Source organism: Musca domestica, unplaced genomic scaffold, assembly GCF_030504385.1.
Source record: "Musca domestica strain aabys unplaced genomic scaffold, Musca_domestica.polishedcontigs.V.1.1 10, whole genome shotgun sequence".
Classification (NCBI taxonomy): Eukaryota; Metazoa; Arthropoda; class Insecta; order Diptera; family Muscidae; genus Musca; species Musca domestica.
This window is the reverse complement of record NW_026712115.1, coordinates 16,545,262-16,566,523: the sequence shown is the minus strand read 5'-3', so window position 1 is coordinate 16,566,523 and position 21,262 is coordinate 16,545,262. Positions and strand designations below refer to the sequence as shown.

The 21,262-nt window shown below is 37.9% G+C and overlaps 1 protein-coding gene across 4 annotated transcripts in view; it reads left to right on the top strand.

The window, feature by feature from the left end:
• LOC109612410 (potassium voltage-gated channel subfamily H member 8) overlaps positions 1-21,262 on the top strand; it is a 1,874,382-nt gene that overhangs the window by 1,069,051 nt on the left and 784,069 nt on the right. The gene's annotated exons all lie outside the window — the stretch shown is intronic.

The following is a 21,262-nucleotide window of genomic DNA, read 5'->3' as shown; positions in this document are numbered from 1 at the left end:
AATACTGAATATCGGGATGTGCCATTATATGGGGGCTATACGAAGACGTGGACCTGCAAGGACCATTTTCTGTCATAGGCAGACGAATAATGTCGCTAAAATCATCAAAATACTGAATAGCAGGAGGTACCGTTATACGGAGGCTATACGAAGACTTGGACGTGTACAGACTATTTTCTGTCATAGACTGTAGTATTCATTACGAACTTCAAACGCCAAATTTGAAATAATTCCGGTGAATAATGTCGCTAATATCATCAAAATACCGAATATCGGGGGGTGATGTTATATGGGGGCTATACGAAGACGTAGATCTGCACAGATCATTTTTTGTCATAGACTGAAGTATACATAACGAACTACAAATACCAAATTTGAAACAATTCCGGTTAATAATGTCGCTAGTATCATCAAAATACCGAATATCGGTAGGTACCGTTATATGGGATCTATACGAACCCGTGGACCTACACAGATAATCTCCTGTCATATGCTGCAGTATTTATTTCCAACTTTAAGTACCAAATTTAAAAAATTCCGGTGAATAATGTCGCCTAATTCAGCATAGTACCGAATATAGGAAGGTGCTGTTATATAGGGGCTATACGAAGACGTGGACCTACACATACAATCTCCTGTCATATGCTGTAGTATCCATTTGGAACTTCAAATGGCAAATTTTAAACAATTCTGGTGCATAATGTCGCTAATATCATCAAAATACCGAATATCGGTAGGTACCGTTATATGGGGGCTATACGAAGACGTGGACCTGCACAGACAATTTTTTTGTCTTAGGCTGCAGTATTCATTACGAACTTCAAATACCAAATTTGAAACCATACCGTTTAATGATGTCTTCAATATCATCAAAATATCGAATATCGGTTGGTACCGTTATATGGAGGCTATACGAGGACGTGGATCTGCACAAACAATTTTTTGTCATAGGTTGTAGTATCCATTTCGAACTTAAAATAACAATTTTGAAACAAATCGTGTGAATAATGTCCCTAAAATCATTAAAATACTTGAAATCGGGAGGTACCGTTATATGGGGGCTATACGAAGACATGGACCTGCACAGACAATTTTCTGTCATAGGCTGTATTATTCATTACGAACTTCAAATACCAACTTTGAAACAATTCAGGAGAATAATGTCGCTGTCAAAATACTGAATAGCGGGAGGTACCGTTATATGGGGGCTATACGAAGACGTGGACCGGCACAGACAATTTTCTGTCTTAGACTGTAGTATTCCCTACGAACTTCAAATATCAAATTTGAAACAATTCTGGTGCATTATGTCGATAATATGATTAAAATACCGAATATCGTGAGGTACCGTTTTATGGGGGCTATACGAAGAAGTGGAAATGCACAGCCAATCTTCTGTCTTAGACTGTAGTATTCTATACGAAATTCAAGTACCAAATTTGAAACATTTCTGGTGCATAATGTCGCTAATATCATTAAAATACCCAATATCGGGAGGTACCGTTATATGGGGGCTATACGAAGACGTGGACCTGCACAGACAATTTTCTCTCATAGGCTGTATTATTCATTACGAACTTCAAATACCAACTTTGAAACAATTCAGAAGAATAATGTCGCTATCAAAATACTGTATAGCGGGAGGTACCGTTATATGGGTGCTATACGAAGACGTACACCTGCACATACAATTTTCTGCCTTAGGCTGTAGTATTCATTAAGAACTTCAAATGCCAATTATGAAACAATTCCTGTGATTAATGTCGCTAAAATCATTAAAATACTGAATATCGTAAGGTGCCGTTATGTGGGGGCCATACGAAGACGTGGCCCTGCACAGACCATTTTCTTTCGAAGGCTGTATTATTCATTACGAACTTCAAATACCAAATTTAAAACAATTCCGGTGAATAATGTCGCTAAAATCAACAAAGTACCGAATATCGTGAGGTACAATTATATGGGGTTATACGAAGACGTGGACCAGCATAATCAATTTTCTGTCTTAGACTGTGGTATTCATTACGAACTTCAAATACCAACTTTGAAACAATTCAGGCGAATAATGGCTCTAAAATCGTCAAAATACTGAATATCGGTATGTGATGTTATATGGGGGCTATACGAAGACGTGGACCTACACAGGCCATCTCCTGTCATATGCTGCAGTATTCATTTCGAACTTTAAGTACTAAATTTAAAACAATTCCGGTGAATAATGTCGCCAAATTTAACATAGTACCGAATATAGGGTATATATGTCTTTGACTGTAGTATTCTATACGAAATTCAAATACCAAATTAGAAACATTTCTGGTGCATAATGTCGCTAATATCATTAAAATACCCAATATCGGGAGGTACCGTTATATGGGGGCTATACAAAGACGTGGACCTGCACAGACAATTTTCTGTCATAGGCTGTATTATTCATTACGAACTTCAAATACCAACTTTGAAACAATTTAGGAGAATAATGTCGCTGTCAAAATACTGAATAGCGGGAGGTACCGTTATATGGGGGCTATACGAAGACGTGGACCGGCACAGCCAATTTTCTGTCTTAGACTGTAGTATTCTATACGAAATTCAAGTACCAAATTTGAAACATTTCTTGTGCATAATGTCGCTAATATCATTAAAATACCTAATATCGGGAGGTACCGTTATATGGGGGCTATACGAAGACGTGGACCTGCACAGACAATTTTCTATCATAGGCTGTATTATTCATAACGAACTTCAAATACCAACTTCGAAACAATTCAGAAGAATAATGTCGCTGTCAAAATACTGTATAGCGGGAGGTACCGTTTTATGGGTGCTATACGAAGACGTACACCTGCACATACAATTTTTTGCCTTAGGCTGTAGTATTCATTAAGAACTTCAAATGCCAATTATGAAACAATTCCTGTGATTAATGTCGCTAAAATCATTAATATACTGAATATAGGAAGGTGCCGTTATGTGGGGGCCATACGAAGACGTGGCCCTGCACAGACCATTTTCTGTCGAAGGCTGTATTATTCATTAAAAACTTCAAATACAACAATTCCTGTGAATAATGTCGCTAAAATCAACAAAGTACCGAATATAGTGAGGTGATGTTATATGGGGCTATACGAAGACGTGGACCTGCACAGCCAATTTTCTGTCTTAGATTGTAGTATTCATTTCGAAATTCAAATACCAAATTTGAAACAATTCTGGTGCATAATGTCGTTAATATCATTAAAATACCGAATATCGGGAGGTACCGTTATATGGGGGCTATACGAAGAAGTGCGCCTGCACAGCCAATTTTCTGTCTTAGACTGTAGTATTCTATACGAAATTCAAATACCAAATTTGAAACATTTCTTGTGCATAATGTCGCTAATATCATTAAAATACCGAATATCGGGAGGTACCGTTACATGAAGGCTATACGAAGACATGGACCTGCACAGAAAATTTTCTGTCATAGGCTGTATTATTTATTACGAACTTTAAATACCAATTTTGAAACAATTCAGGCGAATAATGTCGCTATCAAAATACTGAATAGAGGGAGGTACCGTTATATAGGTGCTCTACGAAGACATACACCTGCACATACAATTTTCCGCCTTAGGCTGTAGTATTCATTAAGAACTTCAAATGCCAATTATGAAACAATTCCTGTGTTTAATGTCGCTAAAATCATTAAAATACTGAATATAAGAAGGTGTCGTTATATGGAGGCTATACGAAGACGTGGCCCTGCACAGACCATTTTCTGTCGAAGGCTGTATTATTCATTAAAAACTTCAAATACCAACAAATACCAAATTTGAAACATTTCTTGTGCATAATGTCGCTAATATCGTCAAAATACTGAATATCGGGAGGTGCCGTTATATGGGGGCTATACGAAGACGTGGACCTGCACAGACAATTTTCTGTGGTAGGCTGTATTCATTACGAAATTCAAATACCAAATTTGAAACAATTCCGGTTAATAATGTCGCTAGTATCATCAAAATACCGAATATTGGTTGGTACCGTTTTATGGGATCTATACGAACCCGCGGACCTACACAGTCAATCTCCTGTCATATGCTACAGTATTCATTTCGAACTTCAAATGCCAAATTTAAAACAATTCCGGTGAATAATGTCGCCAAATTCAACATAGAACCGAATATAGGGAGGTGCTGTCAGATGCTGTAGTTTCCATTTCGAACTTCAAATACACAGACAATCTCCTGTCATATGCTGTAGTATCCATTTCGAACTTCAAATACACAAACAATCTCCTGTCATATGCTGCAGTATTCATTTCGAACTTCAAGTACCAAATTTAAAACAATTCCGGGGAATAATGTCGCCAAATTCAACATAGTACCGAATATAGGGAGGTGCTGTTATATGGGGGCTATACGAAGACGTGGCCCTGCACAGACTATTTTTTTCGTCTTAGGCTGTAGTATTCCTTACGAACTTCAAATACCAAATTTGAAACAATTCCGGTTAATAATGTCGCTAATATCATCAAAATACTGAATATCGGGAGGTACCGTTATATGGGAGCTCTACGAAGACGTGGACCTGCACAGACAATATTTTTGTCTTAGGCTGTAGTATTCATTACGAACTTCAAGTACCAAATTTGAAACAATTACGGTTAATAGTGTCTTCAATATAATCAAAATACCGAATATCCATTCCATTTCGAACTTTAAATACCAATTTTGAAACAATTCCTGCGAATAATGTCGCTAAAATCATTAAAATACCAGATACCGTTGTATGGGGGCTATACGAAGACGTGGACTTGAATAGACAATTTTTTGCCTTAGGCTGCAATATCCATACGATGAATAATATTGCTAAAATCACCAAAAAACCGAATATCTGCACAGCCAATTTTCTGTCTTAGATTGTAGTATTCATTACGAACTTCAAAAACCAAAATTGAAACAATTCTTGTGAATAATGTCGCTAATATCATCAAAATACCGAAAATCAGGAAGTACCGTTATATAGGGCTATACGAAGACGTGGACCTGCACAGACAGTTTTCTGTCTTGGACTGTAGTATTCATTACGAACTTCAAATAAAAATTTGAAACAATTCTGGCGAATAATGTCACTAATATCATCAAAATACCGAATATCGGGAAGTACCATTATATTGAGGCTATACGAAGACGTAGACCACACAGACAATTTTTGTCGTAGGCTGTAGTATTCATTACGAACTTCAAATACCAAATTTGAAACAATTCTGGTGAATAATGTTGATAATATCATCAAAATACCGAATATCGGGAAGTACCATTATATTGAGGCTATACGAGCACTTAGACGGGCACAGACTTTTTTCTGTCATAGGCTGTAGTATTCATTACGAACTTCAAATACCAAATTTGTAACAATTCTGGCGAATAATGTCACTAATATCATCAAAATACCGAATATCGGGAAGTACCATTATATTGAGGCTATACGAAGACGTAGACCACACAGACAATTTTTGTCGTAGGCTGTAGTATTCATTACGAACTTCAAATACCAAATTTGAAACAATTCTGGTGAATAATGTTGATAATATCATCAAAATACCAAATATCGGGAGGTACCATTTTATGGGGGCTATACGAAGACGTGGACCTACACAGACAATCTCCTGTCATATGCTGAAATATTCATTTCTAACTTCAAATACCAAATTTAAAACAATTCCGGTGAAAAATGTCGCTAATATCATCAAAATGCCGAATATCGGGAGTAACCGTTCTATGGGGCTATACGAAGCCGTGGACCTGCACAGACAATTTTTTTGTCTTAGGCTGTAGTATTTAATACGAACTTCAAATACCAAATTTGAAACAATTACGGTTAACAATGTCGCTAATATCATCAACTTACCGAATATCGGGTGGTACCGTTATATGGGGGCTATACGAAGACGTGGACCTACCAAGACAATTTTCTGTCTTAGGCTGTAGTATCTATTTCGAATTTCAAATGCCAAATTTAAAACAATTCCGGTGAATAATGTCGCTAAGTTCAACAAAGTACCGAATATCGGGGGGTGTTGTTATATGGGGGCTATACGAAGATGTGGAACTGCACAGACACTTTTCTGTCTTAGGCTGTAGTATTCATTACGAATTTCAAATACCAAATTTGAAACAATTATGGTGAATAATATTGCTAATATCATCAAAATATAGAGCGTGCGGAGGTACCGTTATATGGAGGCTATACGAAGACTTGGAAATGCACAATTTTTTTTTTTTTTGTCATAGGCTGTAGTATTCATTACGAACTTCAAATACCAAACTTAAAACAATTCTGGTTGCTAACATCATCAAAATAACGAATACCGGGAGGTACCGTTATATAGGGGCTACACGAAGACGTGGACCTGCACAGACACTTTTCTGCCTTAGGCTGTAGTATTCATTATGAACTTTAAATGCCAAATTTGAAGCAATGCTGGTGAATAATATTGCTAATATCATCAAAATACCGAATATCGGGAGTAACCGTTATATGGGGGCTATACGAAGACGTGGACCTGCACAGACAAATTTTTGTCTTAGGCTGTAGTATCCATTTCGAACTTTAAATACAAAATTGTAAACAACCCGGGAGAGTAATGTAGCTAAAATCATCAAAATACAGAATATAGGGAGGTACCGTTATATGGTGGCTATACGAAGACGTTAATATCATCAAAATGCCGAATATCGGGAGTAACCGTTCTATGGGGCTATACGAAGCCGTGGACCTGCACAGACAATTTTTTTGTCTTAGGCTGTAGTATTTAATACGAACTTCAAATACCAAATTTGAAACATTTCTTGTGCATAATGTCGCTAATATCATTAAAATACCTAATATCGGGAGGTACCGTTATATGGGGGCTATACGAAGACCTAAACCTGCACAGACCATTTTCTGTCTGAAGCTGTAGTAATTACGAACTTCAAATACCAAATTTAAAACAATTCTGGTGAATAATGTCGCTAAAATCATCAAAATACTAAATAGCGGAAGGTACTGTTATAATGGGGGCTATACGAAGACGTGGACGTGCACGGACAATTTTTTTTTCTTAAGCTGTAGAATCCATCCGATGAATAATGTTGCTAAAATCATCTAAATACCGGGAGGTACCGTTATATGGGGGCTATACGATGACGTGGACCTACGTGGACCAAGTATCGAATTTAAAACAATTCCGGTGAATAATGCCAATAAATTCAACAAAGTATCTAATATTAGGAGCTACCGGTATATGGGAGCTTTACGAAGACGTGGACCTGCACAGACACTTTTCTGTCTGAGGCTGCAGTATTCATTACGAACTTCAAATACCAACTTTGAACAAATTTAGGCGAATAATGTCGCTAAAATCATCTAAATACTGAATAGCGGAAGGTACTGTTATAATGGGGGCTATACGAAGACGTGGACGTGCACGGACAATTTTTTTCTTAAGCTGTAGAATCCATCCGATGAATAATGTTGCTAAAATCATCTAAATACCGGATATCATCAAAATACCATTTATCGGGAGGTACCGTTATATTGGAGCTATACGAAGACGTGGACCTGCACAGACAATTTTTTTGTCTTTGGCTGCAGTATTCATTACGAGCTTCAAATACCATATTTGAAACAATTCCGGTGAATAATGTCGCTAATACCATCAAAATGCCGACTATCGGGATGTGCCGTTATATGGGGGCTATACGAAGACGTGAGCCTGCACAGACCACTTTCTGTCATAGGCTGTATTATACATTACGAACTTCAAATACCAACTTTGAAACAGTTCAGGCCACTAATGTCGCTAAAATCATCAAAACACTTAATAGCGGGAGGTACCGTTATGTGGGGGCTATACGAAGACGTTTCGAGCTTCAAGTACCAAATTTAAAACAATTCCGGTGAATAATGCCGCTAAGTTCAACAAAGTACTTAATATTGGGAGGTACCGGCATATGGGAGCTATACGAAGACGTGGACCTACACAATTTTTTTCCTTAAGCTGTAGTATTTATAACGAACTTCAAATACCAAATTTGAAACAATGCTGGTAAATAATGTTGCTAATATCACCAAAATACCGAATATCGTGAGGTGCCGTTATATGAGGGCTATACGAAGACGTGAGCCTGCACAGACCATTTTCTGTCATAGGCTATATGACGGGCGAATAATGTCGCTAAAATCATCAAAATACTGAATATTGATAGGTACTGTTGTATGGGGGCAATACGAAGATATATACCTGCACAGACACTTTCCGGTCATAGACTGTAGTATACATAACGAACTTCAAATACCAAATTTAAAACAATGCTGGTGAATAATGTCGCTAATATCATCAAAATGCCGACTATCGGTTGGTACCGTTATATGGGGACTATACGAAGAGGTGTACCTGCACAGACACTTTTCTGTCTTAGGCTGTAGTATTCATTACGAACTTCAAATGCGAAATTTGAAACAATGCTGGTGAATAATGTCGCTAATACCATCAAAATGCCGACTATCGGGAGGTGCCGTTATATGGGGGCTATACGAAGACGTGTGCCTGCACAGATTATTTTCTGTCATTGGCTGTATGACAGGCGAATAATGTCGCTAAAATCATCAAAATACTGAATAGCGGGAGGTACTGTTAAATGGGGGCTATACGAAGACGAGGACCTGCACAGACTATTTTCTGTCATAGACTCTAGTAATCATTACGAACTTCAAATACCAAATTTGAAACAATTCCTGTGAATAATGTCTCTATTATCATTAAAATACTGAATATCGGTAGGTGCTGTTGTATGGGGGCAATACGAAGACGTAGACCTGCACAGACACTTTCCGGTCATAGGCTGTATTATTCATTACGAACTTCAAATACCAACTGTGAAACAATTCAGGCGAACAATGTCGCTGTCAAAATACTGAATAACGGGAGGTACCGTTATATGGGTGCTATAAGAAGACGTAGACCTGCACATACAATTTTCTGCCTTAGGCTGTAGTATTCATTAGGTACTTCAAATGCCAATTATGAAACAATTCCTGTGATTAATGTCGCTAAAATCATTAAAATACTGAATATCGGGAGATGCCGTTATATGGGGGCTATACGAAGACGTGGACATGCACAGACAATTTTCTGTCGTAGGCTGTAGTATACTTAACGAACTTTAAATACCAAATTTGAAACAATTCTGGTTAATAATGTCGCAAATATCATTAAAATACCGACTATCGGTAGGTACCGTTATATGGGGGCTTTACGATGACGTGGACCTACACAGACAATCTCCTGTCATATGCTGTAGCATTCATTTCGAACTTCAAGTACTGAATTTAAAACAATTCCGGCGAACAATGCCGCTAAATTCAACAAAGTATCTAATATTGGGAGCTACCGGTATATGGGAGCTTTACGAAGACGTGGACCTGCACAGACACTTTTCTGTCTGAGGCTGCAGTATTCATTACGAACTTCAAATACAAAATTTGAAACAATTCCGGTTAATAATGTCCCTAAAATCATTAAAATACCAAATATCGGGAAGTGCTGTTATATGGGGGCTATACGTGGACGTGGACCTGCACAAATTTTTTTCCTTAGGCTGTAGTATACTTAACGAACTTCAAATACCAAATTTGAAACAATTCCGGTTAATAATGTCGCTAATATCATCAAAATACCGAATATAGGTAGGTACCGTTATATGGGGGCTATACGAAAACGTAAACCTACACAGACAATCTCCTGTCATATGCTGTAGTATTCATTTCGAACTTCAAGTACCAAATTTAAAACAATTCCGGTGAATAATGCCGCTAAATTCAACAAAGTACCTAATATTGGGAGGTACCGGCATATGGGAGCTATACGAAGACGTGGACCTGCACAGACACTTTGCTGTCTTGGGCTGTAGTATTTATATCGAACTTCAAATGCCAAATTTGAAACAATGCTGGTGAATAATGTTGCTAATATCACTAAAATACCGAATATCGTGAGGTGCCGTTATATGAGGGCTATACGAAGACGTGAGCCTGCACAGACAATTTTCTGTCATAGGCTGTATGACAGGCGAATAATGTCGCTAAAATCATTAAAATGCCAAATATCGGGAAGTTCTGTTATATGGGGGCTACACGAGGACGTGGGCCTGCACAGACACTTTCCGGTCGTAGACTGTAGTATGCACAACGAAATTCAAATACCAAATTTGAAACAATTCCTGTGAATGATGTCGCTATTATCATCAAAATACTGAATATCGGTAGGTGCTGTTGTATGGGGGCAATACGAAGACGTAGACCTGCACAGACACTTTCCGGTCATAGACTGTAGTATGCATAACGAACTTCAAATACCAAAATTGAAACAATACCTGTGAATGATGTCGCTATTATCATCAAAATACTGAATATCTTTCGGTACTGTTATATGGGGGCAACACGAAGACGTAGACTTGCACAGACACTTTCCGGTCATAGACTGTAGTATGCATAACGAACTTCAAATACCAAACTTGAAACAATTCCTGTGAATAATGTCACTAATATCATCAAAATACCTAATATCGATATGTACCGTTATATGGGGACTATACGAAGACGTGGATCTACACAGATAATCTCCTGTCATATGCTGTAGAGTTCATTTCGAACTTCAAATACCAAATTTAAAACAATTCCGGTGAATAACATCGCTAAATTCAACAAAGTACCGAATATTGGGAGGTACCGTTATATGGGGACTATACGAAGAGGTGTACCTGCACTGACACTTTCCTGTCTTAGGCTGTAGTATTCATTACGAACTTCAAATACCAACTTTGAAACAATGCTGGTGAATAATGTCGCCAATACCATCTAAATGCCGACTATCCGGAGGTGCCGTTATATGGGAGATATACGAAGACGTGAGCCTGCACAGACCATTTTCTGTCATAGGCTGTATGACAGGCGAATAATGTCGCTAAAATCATTAAAATGCCAAATATCGGGAAGTTCTGTTATATGGGGGCTACACGAGGACGTGGACCTGCACAGAAGTTTTTTTCCTTAGGCTGTAGTATACTCAAAGAACTTCCAATTCCAAATCTGAAACGATTCCGGTTAATAATGTCGTTAATATCATCAAAATACCAAATATCGGTAGGTACCGTTATATGGGGGCTATACGAAAACGTGGACCTACACAGACAATCTCCTGTAATATGATGTAGTATTCAGTCGAACTTCAAGTACAAAATTTAAAACAATTCCGGTGAATAATGCCGCTAAGTTCAACAAAGTACCTAATACTGAGAGGTACCGTTATATGGGACCTGACCTGCACAGACACTTTTCTGTCTTAGGCTGTAGTATTTATAACGAACTTCAAATACCAAATTTGAAACAATGCTGGTGAATAATGTTGCTAGTATCACCAAAATACCGAATATCGTGAGGTGCCGTTATATGAGGGCTATACGAGGACGTGAGCCTGCACAGACAATCTCCTGTCATATGCTGTAGTATTCAGCCGAACTTCAAATACCAAATTTAAAACAATTCCGGTGAATAACGTCGCTAAATTCAACAAAGTAGGGAATATTGGGAGGTACCGTTATATGGGGACTATAGGTGTACCTGCACAGACAATTTTCTGTCTTAGGCTGTATTATTCATCACGAACTTCAAATACCAAATTTAAAATAATGCTGGTGAATAATGTCGCTAAAATAATTAAAGTGCCGGAAGTCGGGAGGTGCCGTTATGTGTGGGCTAGACGAAGACGTGAGCCTGCACAGACCATTAGGCTGTATTATTCATTACGAACTTCAAATACCAACTTTGAAACAATTCAGGCGAATAATATCGCTAAAATCATCAAAATACTGAATAGCGGGAGGTACTGTTATATGGGGGCTATACGAAGACGTGGACCTGCACAGACAATTTTGTGTCATAGGCTGTAATATACATAACGAACTTGAAATATCAAATTTGAAACAATTCCGGTTAATCATGTCGCTAAAATCATTAAAATACCGAATATCGGGAGGCACCGATATATAGGGACTATACGAAGACGTGAGCCTGCACAGATAATCTCCTGTCATATGCTGTAGTATTCATTACGAACTTCAAATACCAACTTTGAAACAATTCAGGCGAATAATATCGCTAAAATCTTCAAAATGCCGACTATCGGGATGTGCTGTTATATGGGGGCTATACGAAGACGTAAGCCTGCACAGACCATTTTCTGTCATAGGCTGTATTATACATTACGAATTTCAAATACGAACTTTGAAACAATTCAGGCCACTAATGTCGCTAAAGTCATTAAAATACTGAATGGCGTTAGGTACCGTTATATGGGGGGCTATACGAAGACGTAGATCTGCACAGACAATTTTCTGTCATAGGCTGTACTATACAGCCTTCAGAATTTCAGTATTTTAATGATTTTAGCGACATTATTAACCGGAATTATTTCACAATTGGTATTTAAAGTTCGTAATGAATACTACAGCCTAAGACAGAAAAGTGTCTTTGGAGGTCCACGTTTTCGTAAAGCCCCCATATACCGGTACCTCCCGATATTCGATACTTTGTTGAATTTAGCGACATTATTCACCGGATTTGTTTTAAATTTGGTATTTGAAGTTCGTAATGATTGCTACAGCCTAAGACAAAAATGTGTCTGTGCAGGTCCACGTACTTTGTTGAATTTAGCGGCATTATTCACCGGAATTGCTTTAAATTTGGTATTTGAAGTTCGAACTGAATACTACAGCATATGACTTGAGATTATATGTGTAGGTCCACGTCTTCCTATAGCCCCCATATAACGGCACCTCCCGATATTCGGTATTTTGATGATATTTGCGACATTATTAACCGGAATTGTTGCAAAGTTGTTATTTGAAGTTCGAAATGAATACTACAGCATATGACAGGAGATTGTCAGTGTAGGTCCACGTCTTCGTATAGCCCCCAAATAACGTTATCTCCCGATATACGGTATTTTGTTGATGTTAGCGTCATTATTAAACAGAATTGTTTCAAATTTGGTCTATATAATACTACAGTCTATGACAGAAAAAAGTCTGTACACGTCCAAGTCTTCGTATAGCCTCCATATAATGGTACCTGCCGCTTTCAGTATTTTGATGATTTTAGAGACATTATTCACCGGAATTGTTTTAAATATGGTATTAGAAGTTCGAAATGAATACTATAGCATATGACAGGAGATTGTCTGTATAGGTCCACGTCTTCGTATAGCCCCCATAGTACGGTACCCCCCAGCATTAGGTACTTTGTTGAATTTAGCGGCATTATTCACCGGAATTGCTTTAAATTTGGTATTTGAAGTTCGTAATGAATGCTACAGCCTAAGACAGAAAACTGTCTGTGCAGGTCCACGTCTTCGTATAGCCCCCATATTCCGGTACCTCCCAGTATTAGGTACTTTGTTGAATTTAGCGACATTATTCACCGGAATTGTTTTAAATTTGGTATTTGAAGTTCGAAATGAATACTACAGCATATGACAGGAGATTATATGTGTAGGTCCACGTCAACGTATAGCCCCCATATAGCGGTACCTACCGATATTCGGTGTTTTGATTATTAACCGGAAATGTTTCAAATTTGGAATTTGAAATTCGTTATGTTTACTACAGCCTAAGGCAAAAAATTGTCTGTGCTGGTCCACGTCCACGTATATCCCCAATATAACAGCACCTCCCTCTATTCGATATTTTAATGATTTTAGATACATTATTCACAGGAATTGTTTCGAAATTGGTATTTGAAGTTCGTTATGTATACTACAGCCTAAGACAGAAAAGTGTCTCTGCAGGTCCACGTCTTCGTATAGCCCCCATATAACGGCACCACCCGATATTCGGTACTTTGTTGAATTTAGCGGCATTATTCACCGGAATTGTTTTAAATTTAATATTTTAGGTTCAAAATGAATACTACAGCATATGACAAGAGATTATGTGTGAATAGCCCCCATATAACGGTACATACCGATATTCAGTATTTTGATGATTTTAGAGACATTATTCGCCTGAATTGTTTTAAAGTTGGTATTTGAAGTTCGTTATGTATACCCCAGTCTATGGCAGAAAATTGTCTGTGTATGTTTACGTCTTCGTATAGCCCCCATATAGCCGCACCTCCCGCTATTCAGTATTTTGATGATTTTAGCGACATTAATCACAGGAATTGTTTAAAAATTAGTATTTGAATTTCGCAATGAATAATACAGCCTGTAACAGAAAATTGTCTGTGCATGTCTACGTCTTCGTATAGCCCCCATATAACCGCACCTCCCGCTATTCAGTATTTTAATGATTTTAGCGACATTATTAACTGGAATTGTTTCACAATTGGCATTTGAAGTTCGTAATGAACACTACAGCCTAGGACAGAAAAGTGTATGTGCAGGTCCACGTCTTCGTATAGCCACCATATAAATGTACCTCCAAATATTCGGTACTTTGTTGAATTTAGCGACACTTTTCTGTCGTAGGCTGTATTATTCATTCCTAACTTCAAATACTAACTTTGGAACAATTCTTGTGAATAATGTCGCTAAAATCATCAAAATACCGAATATCGGGAGGTAACGTTATGTGGGGCTATACGAAGACATGGACCTGCACAGACCCTTTTCTGTCGTAGGCTGTAGTATTCATTACGAACTTCAAATACCAATTGTGAAAAAATTCCTGTGAATAATGTCGCTAAAATCATTAAAGTACCGAATGTCGGGAGGTCCCGTTATAGGGGGCTATACGAAGACGTGGGCATGCACAGACAATTTTCTGTCATAGGCTGTAGTATTCATCACGAACTTCAAATACCAAGTTTGAAACAATTCTGTTTAATAATGTCGCAAATATCATCAAAATACCGAATATCGGGAGGTAACGTTATATGGGGGCTATACGAAGACGTTGACCTACACAGACAATCTCCCGTCATATGCTGTAGTATTCATTTCGAATTTCAAATACCAACTTTGAAACAATTCCGGTTAATAATGTGGCAAATATCATCAAAATATCGAATATCAGGAGGTACCGTTATATGGGGGCTACACGAAGACGTTTACCTGACCTGTCTTAGGCTGTAGCGTTCATTACGAACTTAAAATACCAAATTTGAAACAATTCCGGTTAATCATGTCGCTAAAATCATTAAAATACCAAATATCGGGAAGTGCTGTTATATGGGAGCTATACGAACCCGTGGACCTACACAGACAATCTCCTGTCATATGCTGCAGTATGCATTTCGAATTTCAAGTACCAAATTTAAAACAATTCCTGTGAATAATGTCGCTAAATTCAACAAAGTACCGAATATTTGGAGGTACCGTTATATGGGGGCTATACGAAGACGTGGACCTACACAGACACTTTTCTGTCTTAGGCTGTAGTATTCATTACGAACTTCAAGTACCAATTTTGAAACTATTTCGGTTAATAATGTGGCAAATATCATCAAAATACCGAATATCGGGAGGAACCGTTATATGGGGGCTATACGAAGACGTGGACCTCCACAGAAAATCTCAAGTCATATGCTGTAGTATTCATTTTGAACTTCAAATACCAAATTTAAAACAATTCCGGTGAATAATGTCGCTAAATTCAACAAAGTACCGTATATCGGGAGGTACCGTTATATGGGGGCTTTACGAAAACGTGGACCTCCAGAGACACTTTTCTGTCTTACCAAAAATTTGAAACAATGCTGGTGAATAATGTCGCTAATACCATCAAAATGCCGAATATCGGGAGGTGCCGTTATATGGGGACGAAGACGTGAGCCTGCACAGACCATTTTCTGTCATAGGCGGTATTATTCATTACGAACTTCAAATGCCAACTTTGCAACAATTCAGGCGGCTAATGTCGCTCAAATCATCAAAATACTGAATAGCGGGAGGTACCGTTATATGGGGCTATACGAAGACCTTTAAAATTCCGGTGAATAATGTCGCTAAATTCAACAAAGTACCGAATATCGGTGGGTACCCTTATATGGGGGCTATACGAAGACGCGGACCTACACAGATATTCCTCTGTCATATGCTGTAGTATTAATTTCGAACTTCAAATACCAAATTTAAAATAATGCTGGTGAATAATGTCGCTAAAATAATTAAAGTGCCGAATGTCGGGAGGTGCCGTTATATGTGGGCTAGACGAAGACGTTTACCTGACAGACACTTTTCTATCTTAGGCTGTAGCATTCATTACGAACTTCAAATACCAAATTTGAAACAATGCTGGTGAATAATATCGCTAATATTACCAAAATACCGAATATTTGGAGGTACCGTTATATGGGGGCTATACGAAGACGTGGACCTACACAGACACTTTTCTGTCTCAGGCTGTAGTATTCATTACGAACTTCAAATACCAAATTTGAAACAATGTTGGTGAATAATGTCGCTAATACCATCAAAATACCTAATATCGGGAGGTGCCGTTATATGGGGGCTATACGAAGACGCGGACCTACACAGATAATCTCAAGTCATATGCTGTAGTATTAATTTCGAACTTCAAATACTAAATTTAAAACAATTCCGTTGAATAATGTTGCTAAATTCAACAAAGTACCGAATATCTGGAGGTACCGATATATGGGGTCTATACGAAGACGTTTACCTGACAGACACTTTCCTGTCTTAGGCTGTAGCATTCATTACGAACTTCAAATACCAAATTTGAAACAATTCCGGTTAATCAAGTCGCTAAAATCATTATAATACTGAATATCGGGAAGTGCTGTTATATGGGAGCTATGCGAAGACGTGGACCTCCACAGAAAATCTCAAGTCATATGCTGTAGTATTCATTTCGAACTTCAAATACCAAATTTAAAACAATTCCGGTGAATAATGTCGCTAAATTCAACAAAGTACCGAATATTTGGAGGTACCGTTATATGGGGGCTATACAAAGACGTGGACCTACACACACACTTTTCTGTCTTAGGCTGTAGTATTCATTACGAACTTCAAATACCAATTTTGAAACAATTTCTGTTAATAATGTCGCAAATATCATCAAAATACCGAATATCGGGAGGTACCGTTATATGGGGGCTATACGAAGACGTGGAACTCCACAGAAAATCTCAAGTCATATGCTGTAGTATTCATTTCGAACTTCAAATACCAAATTTAAAACAATTCCGGTGAATAATGTCGCTAAATTCAACAAAGTACCGTATATCGGGAGGTACCGTTATATGGGGGCTTTACGAAAACGTGGACCTCCAGAGACACTTTTCTGTCTTACCAAAAATTTGAAACAATGCTGGTGAATAATGTCGCTAATACCATCAAAATGCCGAATATCGGGAGGTGCCGTTATATGGGGACGAAGACGTGAGCCTGCACAGACCATTTTCTGTCATAGGCGGTATTATTCATTAAGAACTTCAAATACCAAATTAAAAACAATTCAGGCGGTTAATGTCGCTCAAATCATCAAAATACTGAATAGCGGGATGTACCGTTATATGGGGGCTATACGAAGACGTTTACCTGACAGACACTTTTCTATCTTAGGCTGTAGCATTCATTACGAACTTCAAATACCAAATTTGAAACAATGCTGGTGAATAATATCGCTAATATTACCAAAATACCGACTATCGGGAGGGACTGTTATATGTTGGCTATACGAAGACGTGGACCTGCACAGACAGTTTTCTGTCATAGGCCGTAGTATACATAACGAACTTCAAATACCAAATTTGAAACAATTCCGGTTTATCATGTCGCTAAAATCATTTTAATACTGAATATCTGGAGGTGCTGTTATATGGGGGCTATACGAAGACGTGGACCTGCACAGACAATTTTCTGTCTTAGGCTGTAGTATTCATTACGAACTTCAAATACCAATATTGAAACAATTCCTGTGATTAATGTCGCTAAAATCATCAAAATACTGAATTGCGGGAGGTGCCGTTATATGGGGGCTATGCGAAGACGTGGACATGCACAGACAATTTTCTGTTATAGGCTGTATTACTCATTACGAACTTCAAATACCAATTTTAAACAATTCCTGTGAGTAATGTCGCTAAAATCATCAAAATATTGAATAGCGGGAGGTGCCGTTATATGGAGGCTATACGAAGACGTGGACATACACAGACAATTTTCTGTCATAAGCTGTAGTATAAATAACGAACTTCAAATACCAAATTTAAAACAATTCCGGTTAATAATGTCCGGTTAATAATGAAAATACCGAATATCGGTAGCTACCGTTATATGGGGTCTATACGAAGACGTGGAGCTACATAAACAATCTCCTGTCATATGCTGTAGTATTAATTTCGAACTTCAAATACTAAATTTAAAACAATTCCGTTGAATAATGTTGCTAAATTCAACAAAGTACCGAATATCTGGAGGTACCGATATATGGGGGCTATACGAAGACGTTTACCTGACAGACACTTTTCTGTCTTAGGCTGTAGCATTCATTACGAACTTCAAATACCAAATTTGAAACAATTCCGGTTAATCATGTCGCTAAAATCATTATAATACTGAATATAGGGAAGTGCTATTATATGGGAGCTATACGAACCCGTGGACCTACACAGACAATTTCCTGTCATATGCTGCAGTATGCATTTCGAATTTCAAGTACCAAATTTAAAACAATTCCTGTGAATAATGTCGCTAAACTCAACAAAGTACCGAATATTTGGAGGTACCGTTATATGGGGGCTATACGAAGACGTGGACCTACACAGACACTTTTCTGTCTTAGGCTGTAGTATTCATTACGAACTTAAAATACCAATTTTGAAACAATTTCTGTTAATAATGTCGCAAATATCATCAAAATACCGAATATCGGGAGGTACCGTTATATGGTGGCTATACGAAGACGTGGACCTCCACAGAAAATCTCAAGTCAAATGCTGTAGTATTCATTTCGAACTTCAAATACCAAATTTAAAACAATTCCGGTGAATAATGTCGCTAAATTCAACAAAGTACCGTATATCGGGAGGTACCGTTATATGGGGGCTTTACGAAAACGTGGACCTCCAGAGACACTTTTCTGTCTTACCAAAAATTTGAAACAATGCTGGTGAATAATGTCGCTAATACCATCAAAATGCCGAATATCGGGAGGTGCCGTTATATGGGGGCTATACGAAGACGTGGACCAGCACAGACAATTTTCTGTCTTAGGCTGTAGTATTCATAACGAACTTCAAATACCAAATTTGAAAAAATTCCGGTTAATCATGTCGCTAAAATCATTTTAATACTGAATATCTGGAGGTGCTGTTATATGGGGGCTATACGAAGACGTGGACCTGCACAGACCATTTTCTGTCATAGGCGGTATTATTCATTAAGAACTTCAAATGCTAACTTTGAAACAATTCAGGCGGTTAATGTCGCTCAAATCATCAAAATACTGATTAGCGGGAGGTACCGTTATATGGGGGCTATACGAAGACCTTTACAATTCCGGTGAATAATGTTGCTAATTTCAACAAAGTACCGAATATCGGTGGGTACCGTTATATGGGGGCTATACGAAGACGTGGACATACACAGATAATCTCCTGTCATATGCTGTAGTATTAATTTCGAACTTCAAATACCAAATTTAAAACAATTCCGGTGAATAATGTCGCTAAATTCAACAAAGTACCAAATATCTGGAGGTACCGCTATATGGGGGCTATACGAAGACGTGGACCTACACAGACACTTTTCTGTCTCAGGCTGTAGTATTCATTACGAACTTCAAATACCAATTTTGAAACAATTTCGGTTAATAATGTCGCTAAAATCATTTTAATACTGAATATCTGGAGGTGCTGTTATATGGGGGCTATACGAAGACGTGGACCAGCACAGACAATTTTCTGTCTTAGGCTGTAGTATTCATAACGAACTTCAAATACCAAATTTGAAAAAATTCCGGTTAATCATGTCGCTAAAATCATTTTAATACTGAATATCTGGAGGTGCTGTTATATGGGGGCTATACGAAGACGTGGACCTGCACAGACAATTTTCTGTCTTAGGCTGTAGTATTCATTACGAACTTCAAATACCAACCTTGAAACAATTCAGGCGAATAATGTCTTTAAAATCATCAAAATACTGAATATCGGGAGGTGCCGTTATATGGGTGCTAAGCGAATGCGTGGACATGCACAGACAATTTTATGTCATAGGCTGTATTATTCATCACGAACTTCAAATACCAATTTTGAAACAATTCCTGTGATTAATGTCGCTAAAATCATCAAAATACTGAATTGCGGGAGGTGCCGTTATATGGGGGCTATACGAAGACGTGGACATACACAGACAATTTTCTGTCATAAGCTGTAGTATAAATAACGAACTTAAAATACCAAATTTAAAACAATTCCGGTTAGTAATGTCCGGTTAATAAAGAAAATACCGAATATCGGTAGCTACCGTTATATGGGGTCTATACGAAGACGTGGAGCTACATAAACAATCTCCTGTCATATGCTTTAGTATTCATTTCGAACTTCAAATACCAAATTTAAAACAATTCCGGTGAATAATGCTGCTAAATTCAACAAAGTTGCTAATACTGAGAGGTACCGTTATATGGATGCTATACCAATAAGTAGACCTGCACAGATAATTTTCTGTCTCAGGCTGTAGTATTAATTACGAACTTCAAATATCAATTTAGAAACAATTCCTGTGATTAGTGTCGCTAAAATCATTAAAATTCCGTTTAGGTGGGGGGGGGATGTGCCGTTATATGGAGGCTATACGAAGACGTGGACAAGCATAGACAATTTTCTGTCTTAGACTGTGGTATTCATTACGAACTTCAAATACCAACTTTGAAACAATTCAGGCGAATATTGTCTTTAAAATCATCAAAATACTGAATATCGGGAGATGCCGTTATATGGGGGCTATACGAAGACGTGGACCTACACAGACCCTTTTATGTCTTAGGTTGTAGTATTCGTTACGAACTTTAAATACCAATTTTGAAACAATTCCTGTGATTAATATCGCTAAAATCATCAAAATTCTGAATTGCGGGAGGTGCCGTCATATGGGGGCTATACGAATACGTGGACATACACAGACAATTTTCTGTCATAGGCTGTAGTATACATAACGAACTTCAAATACCAAATTTAAACAATTCCGGTTAATAATGTCCGG